A 13,355-nucleotide genomic window follows, 5' to 3' on the forward strand; every position below is an offset into this window, starting at 1 on the left:
AATAGCTTAAATATGACGAGCTCGAAGTGAATCTTACCTCATACATTTGTGAAGAATGTCAGAATTTTCATAATCAAGGAATGGAAATAAAACAGCAAAGTAATCTAGGTTATAGTGAAAGGCAAAATAAAGTAAAACCAAAGGATATGAAATCGAAACATAATAAGACAAAACTACCTTGGAGTACTAAAGGTGATATTGTGTCTCTATATCCAACTTAACACTTTTCCACATGTTAGACTGTCCGAAGATTGCAACAAATTTTATAATTGAGCTATCGAAAGAAACCTCTAAACGAAGCAAAGTTATAGAAGAATTAACACAGTTGAAATGATATATATATTTTAAAATCTGTATTCAAATTTACAACTGTACATAATAATAAATCCAGTAAATTGGACGTAAGTTTATAATGGAGTGATACAGGCGTGTAGGAAAACTATCCATTGGTAGCTCTAATGACGTTTTTACATTAGTAGGTCTCGTGGCCATCTTCTTTTCAGACGCCTTAGAGGATTATCAGGAATGGAAGATGAAATAAGATTAGAAACTAATGAGTTTCGGTGGTTAGGGAGTTTATAATGGAAGGAATGATATCTGGTTCGGGTTAGATCGGTTAAATATGGAACATTAAAGTCTTTATGGATGATTTCATTGACAAAGTATGGAGCGTTGAGGATTTTACAAAGGATTTTGGATTGTAAGGATTGGATACGAGAGGAATTCGAAGGTTTAGTGGAGCCACAGAGCTCAACTCCGTATGCCCAGAAAGGCCTTATTACAGTCATGTAGATCAGTCTTTTGTCTAATTTAGTCTATACCGTTAGTCTTGTCAGTAGCTGTCCTAGGCAGCAGATGTATTCGGCAGAGGTAAGAGCATCATTATTAAAGGATACTGTAGGTTAGTCAGTAGGTTTGCGACGAAGGCTAAAGGTATAGGATAGGTATAGGTGATAGGATTTATTTTAATCCCCCAATTACGACACCATTCTTCGAGGGCTGTGATATCAAAAATATATTTAAAAGGCACTTTTCAAGTATTCAAAATACAATGGAATAAAAGAAAATGGTATAACACAATATCAAGTTAAAATTGCAGTGTACTAAAGGCCAAGGGTTGAGAGTCTAACTTGACAAAAACCTAACCTACAGAGACCAGACAAACGAGAATTCATTTCATGGTAGGTTGTGTATTTGATCTAAAATGTGTTGGAAGTATCTACGGAGATCCTATTTCATTCCATCCGAGCCACTATGTGATCTAATTGTAATTTTCATCCCCCAAAGAGATTCATATAAACAAGAATTCCAAATAGCAAAATAATATACACATGATCCAAACCAGAGCCTGGATAATTAATTCTTTAGAGAATCGTGCTCGAAGAGAGATCTCCCGAACAACAGATAATTAAACCCGGTTAACAAGAGATTAAATAATATGTACGAATTAGTGGTTGTTTACCGTCCCAGAGTGTATTTAGTTTTGTAATGGGCTCGTTTATTTTGAAAACTAGCGGCCAAATAAATGTTTACCTTCCTACTACCTTGTTATCTTTATTATCATTTTCAGTTAGTTTAAATTTACAACATTTTGTACGAGCTCGAAATTATACTTCTGGCTCTTCTTCCAACAGCCTATTTTAGTTCGAGCTTCCAGTGTTTTGCTTGCTATAATTAAAGCAACGACAAAGAGAGGCACTGTAAACGAAATGTTCTATTTAGACAGAAGAAAATGAAGACTAAATCTGTTCATAAAATGTAATCTAAAATCCCTTATATAAAAAGTTACATCAGTTGCTGGAACATGTTAATTTTGCTGTTTTAATATATTGATTGATTGAGAGTGGTTTACATTATTACTAACACAAACTTCAATGATCTAATTTTTCAACTTTTTATTTTAAAACTTCCAACGTTTAGGTCCTCAAGCCATTTTCAAAGAGAGAACCTACAAAGGGAGGTTTTATTGTTAGTATTGTTGATGAGGTTAATAGAAAAGGAAAAACAATTTTTGAAGGATAGTTTTGTATTGCAATTGTGTGGTTTGAAAGTGAATAACCATTAAAAAAAATGATTGAAACTATGATATTAATTTTTGTTTTTGAAGATATATGACATGGGCAATTAGCTTAATGAATTATGACAATTCAATGATTAAGGTATGTTAAAAAATTGTAGTATTATGTGATAGTGACAGCAATAATGTAAAAACAATTTTTATAATTTGTCTCCTTAAAAATGGCCTAGAGGTCGAAACATTGGAAGTTTTAAAATAAAAAGTTGAGAGTAAAATTGGATCATTGAAGTTTGTATTAATATGAATGTTAATATTATATATTCAACATAAACTTTTTTTTAACATTTCAAGTGGATCTTATTAATTACATGTTCCATCATGAGATATTATATCTGGGAAAAGGCACTAACTATATCTGGGGTTCTCAGGTGTTTGCCAGTAGTACCTTAATTAAATATGACTTTCTGAAACAATTACAAAAAAGAAAAAAGAAAGAAAACTTTTTTTTCAATTTATTTGTTAATACTCACAAGTTTATTATAATCTTTACAAGTAAATTTGATGTTAGTTATACAATGGCATGGTACAGACACGTGGATAATCTACTCATTGATGAAAATTCAATGACATTTCTCGAGAAGAAGATCTGGAGCAAAATTATCAGTCACTTAGGAGGATTATCAGGTAATGAAGAATAAGTCAGGCCAGAACAAGGGTGTTTGGGAGGTGAGGAAGTTTATCATGGCAGCATCGGTATCTGGTTACAGTCCAATCTATAGATATATGGAACATTGAGGTCCTGATGGATGACTTGATTTGTGACAAAGTAGGGAGCATTAAGGATTGTAAGGATTGAATACGAGTGGGATTCAAAGCTCAACTCGGTAAGTCCAGATAGGCCTTATTATATTCAGATAAATGAGTCCATTGTCATTAGTTAAAAGTTTAGACAGTTTGTCTAGACGGAATCGACAAGCAGTTTCCTGTATTTTCAAAATTGTGTGAGGATTCCAAGTCAGTCGTTTGTCCAAAGTAGTCCTTCGATAGAAGGTTTGTTCAACAGGAATAATTGGGGTATTATAAAAGGATACTATGGCGCAGAATGTAATAGATAAAAATTAAAATTAAAATAGCGTACACACTAGCCATTCCATAATGTAATACGCACTGTTTGTCTTGTGTGCAATCCATAAAACGAAAATGAAAATTATTTAGGGATTCTCATGATGTCTTTTACCACCGTGGGGAAGTTTCATTTCATTTTTCGTTCAAACCTCCCCAAACAGTTCGTAGAAGTGTCTTTACATTTATAGCAATGGAAAGTATTATGATCGGGCAAAATATCGAAAAAGACTTTTTCTCTGAGCTCGAACAACCAAGTCTCGCAAAATGATCTGCCGGTGTCAGTTTGGAAAAACTGAAGCCCAAAATAAAGAATACTATGTTTATTGCGAGATACACAAAACTACAACCTCCATTATTCATAACGGTTTAGTCCGAGATCCTGCTCTTTACAATGAATCAGTTCTTTCTTATGCCGAAGTTAGTTCCTTTCAATGAATCAATGAATCCGTGGGAAGGAGTACGTTCTAAACACTCAATTAATTTTCGATCACTAACTTAATAAAGGCTCACATACAAAAGAAGGATTTCCCGATCTAAAACTTTTGGAACAGTACTTTTTATTTTCTATAACAAGTATAGATAAATTATGAGAAATTAAAAACAAGACAAAAAATTCAAAAATGTTGATATTCATTAAATATTATGAAATATAACAGAAGGCCACATATTGGCGTTAGATGATTCGTTCACTAAAACTTGTCGCCTTTGATGATTTTTTTTTTTTCAATTCTGGAAGTACATCATAACCTTCATCAGCATTTCAGCTAAATCTTCGAAAATCTCTTGTTTAATTTGAAAAAAAGAAGAATCTAGGATTCGTTCAGGTGCAGAGGTGTACGCCCACTTGAGACCTAAGCCACAAAGGGCAAAGACGCTTCAACACCTGTTGGCCACTTGAAGTACCCTGCACTTCATAACCGATTTTTTATTCTTCGATGGTACGTCTGCAACCCAATACCATGACTGAAAGGTCGAGATATTTAATTATGATGAGAAAGCGAGAAATGTGGAAAAAATCGAATGTTTCAATTGTGGATTACCGAGACAATCTACTGCCCGGTGGGCATTTCTTTTTTAAAACCCTTCTAAATAAAAGATATATCTTTATCCTCAGGTTTTGTTTTTCTGAAAGTTATTTTCCTGCAAGGAAATGGATTTTCATATATTAGACTTATTTGAGAATAAGTAAAATATAAGTTTCCTGTACAATGGACCATGAAAAGAGACCGTTGAACTTACAAGAAAGAAAAATCCTTCAAAAAATTGAATCTTTGGCGGATGATAACAAACGAAGAAATGGTTACGAGACACTAAAGAGTTTTTGGCACCACGGAGAGGTGAGTTATGTTATAAAATATTAAAAAACCTAATATAATCTAACATTATATAATCTGTTGGAATGTAACTAAGCCAAAATGGAATAAGAAAAAATAAATTAATTCCAAACATAAAAATGAACAAAAATAAATAAAAAGTGGTAGGGAACGATATGTGAAGGGCACATAAGATATTTATTTTATTATTTTTTTAATATTGTTGTTATTCTCCGAACTTAACGAAACTTTAAGTATATCATCTAAATAATAAAACCGTGCTGTACGTATTTGCAGCTATTCACTCACTGATTTATTAGTCACTATATCCTAAAATCAAATATGCCTATGTAGCTGACATTATTAACGGTGATTTTTTTAATGTTACAGATGTGCAATGAGTTTGGATTTGTGAAAATTCAAATAAATAAATGGTTTATACAAATAAAAAATTTCTAATATCAATAAAAAAAAACTTTGTTTTAAAAATTTATTTAATGATATTTACAACCATATTTAAACCAAAATAAATAAAATAATAATTTAGTAAATTTGATATAAGATCATAAATGAGTGTTACAGGCATGAAGAAAAACTACCAATTGGTAACAATTTAGTAATATTTCTACATTAGAAGGTCTCGAGGCCATCTACTTTCCTAAAGCCTCAGAGGATTTTCAGGAATGGAAGAGGAAACAAGGCTAGAAACTAGTTAGCTTGAGTGGTTACGAAGCTTATAATGAAAGGGTTGATATCTGGAACATTAAGGTGCTCATGGATGATTTTATTTGTAACAAACTAAGCAGTATTGAGGATTTGGATTGTAAGGATTGGAGAAGAGAGGAATTTGAAGGTTTAGTGGAGCCCCAAAGCTCAACTCCATGTCCAGTATTGGCCTTATTACAGTCGTGTTCATTCCTCTTTTGTAATGGATTGGAAGTTTAGACAGTCTGTCTATTAACTGCTGTTATAGTCGAAATCGACGCGCTGTTCATCGTTTCACTATTGTGTGAGAATACTAAATAACTTGACAACAATACATCACCTGGAAAATTATAACCGCTCTATGATAGTAAAATTATCTACAGTACATGTTAAAAGTGATATAAATTGAATAAATACAAGCAATGATTTTAATTTTGGATCCATGCATAGTTTGTAACCATTCTCTGGAGGTTTCCAAGGAAAACTGGTGTTTTAAACGTATGAAAATATCTAATAACTTTATGTCGACAACAAATACAGAGCTGAAATAATTAATGCTGGTTCTCATTATTCCCTATATGTGCAATAAAACAGGGTTTCAAAATATTTGAACTCAGTTTGATTCAGAAGCGAATTAAAAAAATTGTTTCTTGACCCCAAAAAAATTAAAATAAGATTTCGAATAACTCAGAAACAATGTATCCAAGAACACTACAGCCACTCTTGAGAAATTAATTAATTTAATTCTCTATAAAACGAAACTAACATCATCTAAATATGAAGAATATTAGAAAATTAAAAGCGAATCCATCCTTGTTTATTTTAAAATCTGAGCAGGTTCTCAAGGAAACCCAATTTATCCCTATTCCATTTTTACTATATTATGTATCTATAGTCACTCACTGACTAAATAGCCGATCACTATATCTAAAAAATAGGTTTAAAAAATTATTTCTATAATAAAGAACAGTGAGATTAAAATCGTTCTTGGGACTGGATTTCAAATTAGTATTTGATAAACACCAAGCGTTTCAAAATATTTGATACTTAAAAAAAATTGAACTGTTCCTGATCATTAACGAAAATTTTTGATTTTATTTTTAAGTGTAGATCCAGATGATCAATATATTCGGAATACCAATGAAAAATAAAATACAGTAAACCCGTACAGTATAAAAAAAATTAAGAAAAATAATAATTACTGACATAAAAAAGAAAAAATTATTATTCGTAGACGCTGATATAAAAACAATAAGTGTGTTCATAACGTTTGGTTTTCTTGCAATGTCATTTTAATACACTTAACAAACATTGTTTTGTTTATGATTATGTAATTTTACACACAGTAAAAAATGCAGGATTTTTTTAAAATAATTAAGCACTAGTCATAACTCAAACCTTGGTATATAGTGAATGGACGAACAGCTAACAGAATGTATTGTAAAATAGTATATGCGATAATAAATTTCAAAAAAATTTATAATATATATTTTTTTAAAAATACTATAATCGATAAAACTAACGCAACTTCATGTATTTATGAATGTAAAAGGATTAGAAAACAAAATATTCTAATAAAAGTAATTCATAAAAATCAAATTTAAATAGATATGTAACAATTTAGAAATTCATATTACATAATGTTTACATTTTATGAATAATTGCTATATGTTGTACAGACAAAAGCGTTAATGAGGGTAATGAGTTCAGATTCGATTTAAAATAAAATTTATATAAATATCCTTTGCATTAAAAATGGAATTAAAAAATCCATGTCAAGTATTAAAAATTCAGAAAACTCGTTAATTAATTATTGTTGAAGAATTGATTTTTTTTTAAATTGTAAAATTGAATTGCATTACATTGTTGTAGAGAATTTTTCATTTAAGTTCAATATAGTAAAAACATATATAAAATGTTATGTTATTGTAACATATAATAATTATAGCTCCTATTTTTCCGGTAAATTCCTGAGTTAAGTAGAGATCCAACGTTATAAACCAGTGGAGCACTCTATGGACAGAGGATGGAGTCATAGACCAGCTAACTCCTGAAATCGATTAGTTCCTCAAGCTTCTACTAACGTCTGCTTGGCTTCGCTACCTACCGGACACTCAGCGTTTATACCGTTATTTTATTCCATAGATGAGTTGAGTCAATTTTTTTTTTATTAACGAATGATTAGAAAAATCTAATGAAATTTGAGAACACATTTTCCATAATTAGAGGGATTTGAAATTTTACTAAAAATATTTTAAAATTGACTAATACTAAATTATTAAAAAAAATTGTGGATAATCCGACAGAAAGTTTACTAAATACAATAATTTCTTAAGTGAAATTTCTTTTATCACGGTAAAACAAATTCGCCTGAATTGGACGAAAAGTCAAACGCTAACTTTTCTCAATAAATAAAACAACAGAAAATATTCACTAAAGTAAACTGAGTAAATGATATATTTATTTAATCAATTTACTAATCTTGATGTAATAAAATCGTCAACAAATAGTAGAACCTGAAACTTTCACGTTCAACACAGGAGAGTCTCAGTTTTTTAATATCATATTTGTATTGATTACATCGAAATTTCAACTAGTTAGTTTTATAAAAATTAAAACAAAAAGTAATGAAGAAATATAATTTAATTCAAACATATAAGCGTTTAAAAGAACAAAACTGATAAACATATTTACGGTTTAGTTTAAACCAGTTACTGATCACAAAAAGTAAGAGAAAAAAATTATAATGTAACATAATGTATTTTTTCGATACCAATCTAAATTTACTTATTTAGATTACTAAAATCTTTTATATACAAGGAAAGAGAACTTGTATAGAAGGTCAAAAGAACTCAAAAAGTATAATATAATATAAAACTATTTATAATGAGCAAACGTTTCGCGCTACTTTAAAGGGTTTCATTAGGGCTAAAAAAGTAAAAGTAAAAAGAAGTATGAGTGAAAAAATGAAGATTAATAAATTAATTTACTTTAATTTTTATATAAATTTTCTTATACCTTAAATCATTTTAATTTACCTTTGTTTCATGTTATCTATTTTCTTGCTTTGTTACATTATTTTATTTGTTTGTATATTTTTTTTAGCCCTTATGAAGCCCTGGAAAGTGGGGCAAAACGTTGACTCAATAAATAGTTTCATTATTATTTGTGTTCTTGCGACCGTGCCCGAATCATCTTCGGTCATATTATATTACACACAATCAATTAACGATATTTCAAAATAATTTCTTTTTTAAAAATTAAATGTCGTTTCTATAATCACCCAATAATAACGTGGTCAATTTTAATAAATAAAATGATAAAAGAAAATATGTATTCGAAAAAGTTGAGTAGTTTAGGTACTAAACTTTTTCAAATAGATATTTTCTGTCAGTATTTTATTTAATGAAATTTACAACGTTATTAATACTAAAACATTAAACGTAAATATTAATTGTAGTATATTTGAATAAAATAACCATTAAAAGCAGAGCAATAATATTTCTACATTACAATGTCTCGAGGCCATCTTCTTTTTTAGACGCCAGAGTGAAATATAAGAAATGGAAGAGAAAACAAGAAAGAAACTATTAGATCTGAGTTGTTACCAAGTTTAATATTGAAATATCGAATTCTTGTTCGGACAAAACATATGGAACATGGCTGATTTTCTTTGTGACAAAGTAAGGAGCATAGAGGACTTGAAGTAGGCCTAATTGCGGAAAATTAAATTGACCTTTTGTAATTAATCAGCACCTTAAACCTTTTCTCTAGTAAGTGGACTTATAGTTTTGATCAGTTTTTCTTTCTCTTGCTCTTTCTCTTCTCACAGTCTTGTATGATGATTCCAAGTTAATCGTAGGTCTTAGTTTCCATCTTTCAAAATAAGAAGCAATTGGTTTATGACAGTATATTAAATTAGTTACCAATTCATAGTAACTTACGGAGTTGAGCTTTAAGGCTCCATTAAACCATCGAATTTCGCTCGTATCCAACCCTGACAATCCACTTTGTCACAAATACAATCATCCATCAGAACCTCATTGTGCCATATGTCGCCGATTTGTCTGAAGCAGATACCAATCCTTCCACGAATTTCCTTACCACCCAAACTCACACCTTATATTTATAGCACTAATGAAGGCTTACAAAAAAATAGATAATGATTACCATTTTTCTTCCTCTTTGACCATAGCCCTCACCAATACCGTCGAATTAGCTTATGCTAAATTATCTATGTATGTATATACAATTTTAATAACGTTTGACGATTTGCGAACAGACTGTGCAAAGAATAAAAAAATCCTTAAAAACCAAATCGTCTCACAATTGGATTATCTGTAAGGATTATCTATCCTAATCATATTTGAGGAATTTATTTATTGGGGCTTCATCATGATGAAAGCCATTTTCATCTCCTCCGAAAGTCGAGGAAACTCAAATTATGATGACGTAACAGGAAATGTAATTAAAAAGTATTTATTTTTTTTTTAGTTTTCCCCACTATTACAACTACCGTACTTATTGTAATTGTACTAATTAATTAAGTATATATCACATAGTATATTAATTTATTACATAAATCGTAATAAAACATATTCAAGTTTTCTAAATCGTATTATATACAAACTATTTGAAATAAAAATTAATAGTTGTAGAATGGCTTCCTGTTTGGAATCAATTTTTTTTTTTTAATTGTGTCTCCATGACACGTTCAACAAACATTGGTTATTGTAAAAGATAATGTAAGGATTAGAAGCAAGCAAATCCTTCCTAAGAATTTAAGGTTTAAAATTAAGCCATATTATCCAAAAGAAGACAATTCAGCACAAATAGATATCTTTTCACTTTTACTTATTTATATATGGAATTTGTAGTAAGGGATTTTTCTAATGTGGAAAATTTCTAATTCGAGATTTCGATGGGAGTATATGTTTAGAGTTCCAGTAAGTCCATAACACCTAACCTCGCAAAATGCTCAGAGTGTCTGTTGTGAGCAGCCTAGCTTAAAAATAAAAAATCATTTTCGCTAAAATCGTGCCACTTTGTGTATTCGATATTTTACATTTTTTGATTTTCTTATTAACAACTCTAATTATATGATTTTGATTAAATTAGGCATATCAATGTAGAATTAAATTGCCTTTAATATCAGCTAGGTCTTAACGTCATTCAAGTAGTCTGAAAGGGCTTAAATGACTTTTTAATAAATCTTCCCCTAAAGTACCTTTTGTATATTTTAAAAACATGAACAGTTTTCATTGCTAGCAATAATAAACAATGGATAAATACAAAATAATAAACAATTTTATGAATAACTAAAGAAGAAAAAAGGAAAAACTGAGGCATTCGATTCGTTAAACCAAGGTAAGATGGGCAGGACATGTGGCTCGAAGCAATCCACCAGGACACCTAAGGATAGTCAGGCGTGGAGAAGACGCTCGGGCGGCCAAAGATTTACAAGGTCTTTAGAGCCAACCAAAAAAAAAAAACTTCGTTAAACTGTCGTATAATTTTCCGACACACAATTTATATTCGTTACACCAGTCACAAGAAACTCAGAAAAGGGGATTTTATAGCAACAGTAAAATAATACTACTATCTATAAAATACTTTGGTCCAGGTGTAATGAAATGAAAGCCTGTGATGCGCACAACCCACCTTTTTTTTTTCTATTCGCTTTTAATTGTATCCATAGTGAGAGATGAATGTTCACTCACAAATTTATTTACTCACCTTTTTAAAATTACCATTAATTCTAGAGATATATTTAACAAAATTAAAAAAAAAAATGTAATCAAATGTGTAGACTGTTTTAAGATTAAATTTTCTTACAGAACCTATCGGTATAAAGTGCTCGATTTTTGAGATGTTACTTATGACACCAAAATATCTGAAATTGGAATGGTTGAAATTTTAATATGATCCAGTATAGATGGCGATGGTGATCTGGATGAACAGATCCTGTTTGAATTTAAACAGAGCCGGAGCATCCGCAGTGAGCGATGGGAGCAATATCTGCTAGTCTAAATCGAAACAATGCATCAGCTCCAAGCAGTGGGGTCCCTGTAATCGGATTAAGTGCACTGTAGCTTCCATGCACTGCCCCATCCTCGTTGGAAATTTAATATTTCGGGATATCGTCATTGTCATGGGCTATTGTCCGAAAATTTATATTCGAACAGGAATAAAATACACCATTGTTTCAATAGTACTTAATTACGAAGAGAGAGAGAAAGAAAAGAAAAGATAATCAAAACAGGAAAAACTATTTGAGATAAAGAGAAACGTATACATCAAGTTTTTTTTTTATTGTATACTACGGTAAGTAGTATAAGTTGATAAAAGAGCAGGTTGATTTAGTGAGTAAGGCGCTATGCTACTATCTCCCAGGACCCGAGTTCGAATTCGACTGTGGCAGATAATTATATATTTTGTTATTGTAGCCGTGGCTTTTGGGAACTATATAAGCCTCTATAAAGTGGGTACCCTTAATTGGTGGTTAGGCGTGTTCTTTGAATAAATCACGGACTTGCACAATTATTGTTCATAAATTAGTACTTCCTTACAAGTTACTTAATACTTGTAATAAGTCAGGTTGACCCTTCATCATGAGTTCTAGTAGTATAGATTTTTTTTTTTATAAATAATAAGAAAAAATAATGATTATTAGGTTATTTTGTCGGTAAAGACAACGCCTTGTGCTTCTCAATGAAAAGTAAATAACAAGCCAGCTAAAATTTCACCATTCAACAATCGTCAGGTCACGAAAACCACATATCGCCCTTGTTATACGGTACATAATGGTTGAATCCCAACAATTTTCTCAGGGGTATATTTTGTACATCATCTATCAGTCAGGAAAATTATTTTATGATAAAAAAAACCTACCTTGAAACATTCTTGGTTGTGTTTCATTCGTTAAACTAATTGGTATCAGTGACTATTCCAGTAAAAAAATACCTAATTAAAAGATATATACGAAAATACACAATTAAATGTGCTCGTGCACTTGAGACCTTCACAAAGTCTGTATGTTCTGCACATTTTATTTATTTTTTTCAATTTTCCTCCTTCTTGACTCTTTTCTAATAGTTTTTTACTTACCCACTTTATTAAGTTATGTTCAGCATATCTGATTATTGTCATGTTTACTAATTTTTTTTGGCTTATATGTTTTTATTATTATTTCTTTCGTTCTATTAGTTTCCTTACATCTTTAATTACTTACATTTATGTTTTCCCCCTCAGTTTTTTCATATCTTTAATTTTAAATAATTTTCATTTTGTACATAATTTGCTTGTAAGATTTTCATATGTATTTTTTTTGGTATTTTATCTTTCTTAATTTTAATATTACGTTTACTCATACAGCCTTTATATTCTTATAATACTTAGGCTATACATTTTTTTTTAACACCATTTATGTATCCATATTGTTAATTATTTTCTAATCATGAATACATTACTAGATAAAGGGAATAAAAAAACGAAGTATAGAATTGTAGATAAGAATAACAATGGCAACAATTATAATCATAAAAATAAGCAATTATGTATTAAAATTTATTATTTATTTTATAAAAATTTGATATTATTTCAGAGTGTTCATCCTGAAGAGCTCCCAAAAGTTGACGGGAAAAATGTAAGAAATTAACGAATAAAAAGATAGGACTTCGTACAAAATTACCAAGTATAAAAATACACCTGATATGAAAATATGAAAAAACAAAAACAAAATTCATCTTTTTCACAGAAAACTGAAGATATTATTAATGTTTCTAGCTGGACCGAATTTTCAGAAACATAAAATAAGGAATCAAGTAAACTACATACAAAAGTAAAATATAAATTAGTATTTAATACTCCACTAACGCCTGTTGAACAGATTCGATACTTTGGACTCCATATTGACAAGAGACTTACTTGGAATCCACATACAAGACTGAAACGACAAGAAACTGGCTAATAGATTTCGATAGCTACCACACCTACTTGACAAACGCTCTAAATTCCCTATTCACTACAAAAAATTATTATACACTTTGATAATTAGACCAATTTGGAAACCATCAAATTCCTTCCGCATCCAATCCTTACAATCCAAAATCCTTGATGCTCCTTATTACGTAACAAACAAACTCATTCACAAAGACCTCAATCAGATTCATTGCAGATTTGGCCCAAAACAGATA

Source organism: Halyomorpha halys, unplaced genomic scaffold, assembly GCF_000696795.3.
Source record: "Halyomorpha halys isolate HHAL.00 unplaced genomic scaffold, Hhal_1.1 Scaffold1668.1, whole genome shotgun sequence".
In the NCBI taxonomy this organism is placed as follows: domain Eukaryota; kingdom Metazoa; phylum Arthropoda; class Insecta; order Hemiptera; family Pentatomidae; genus Halyomorpha; species Halyomorpha halys.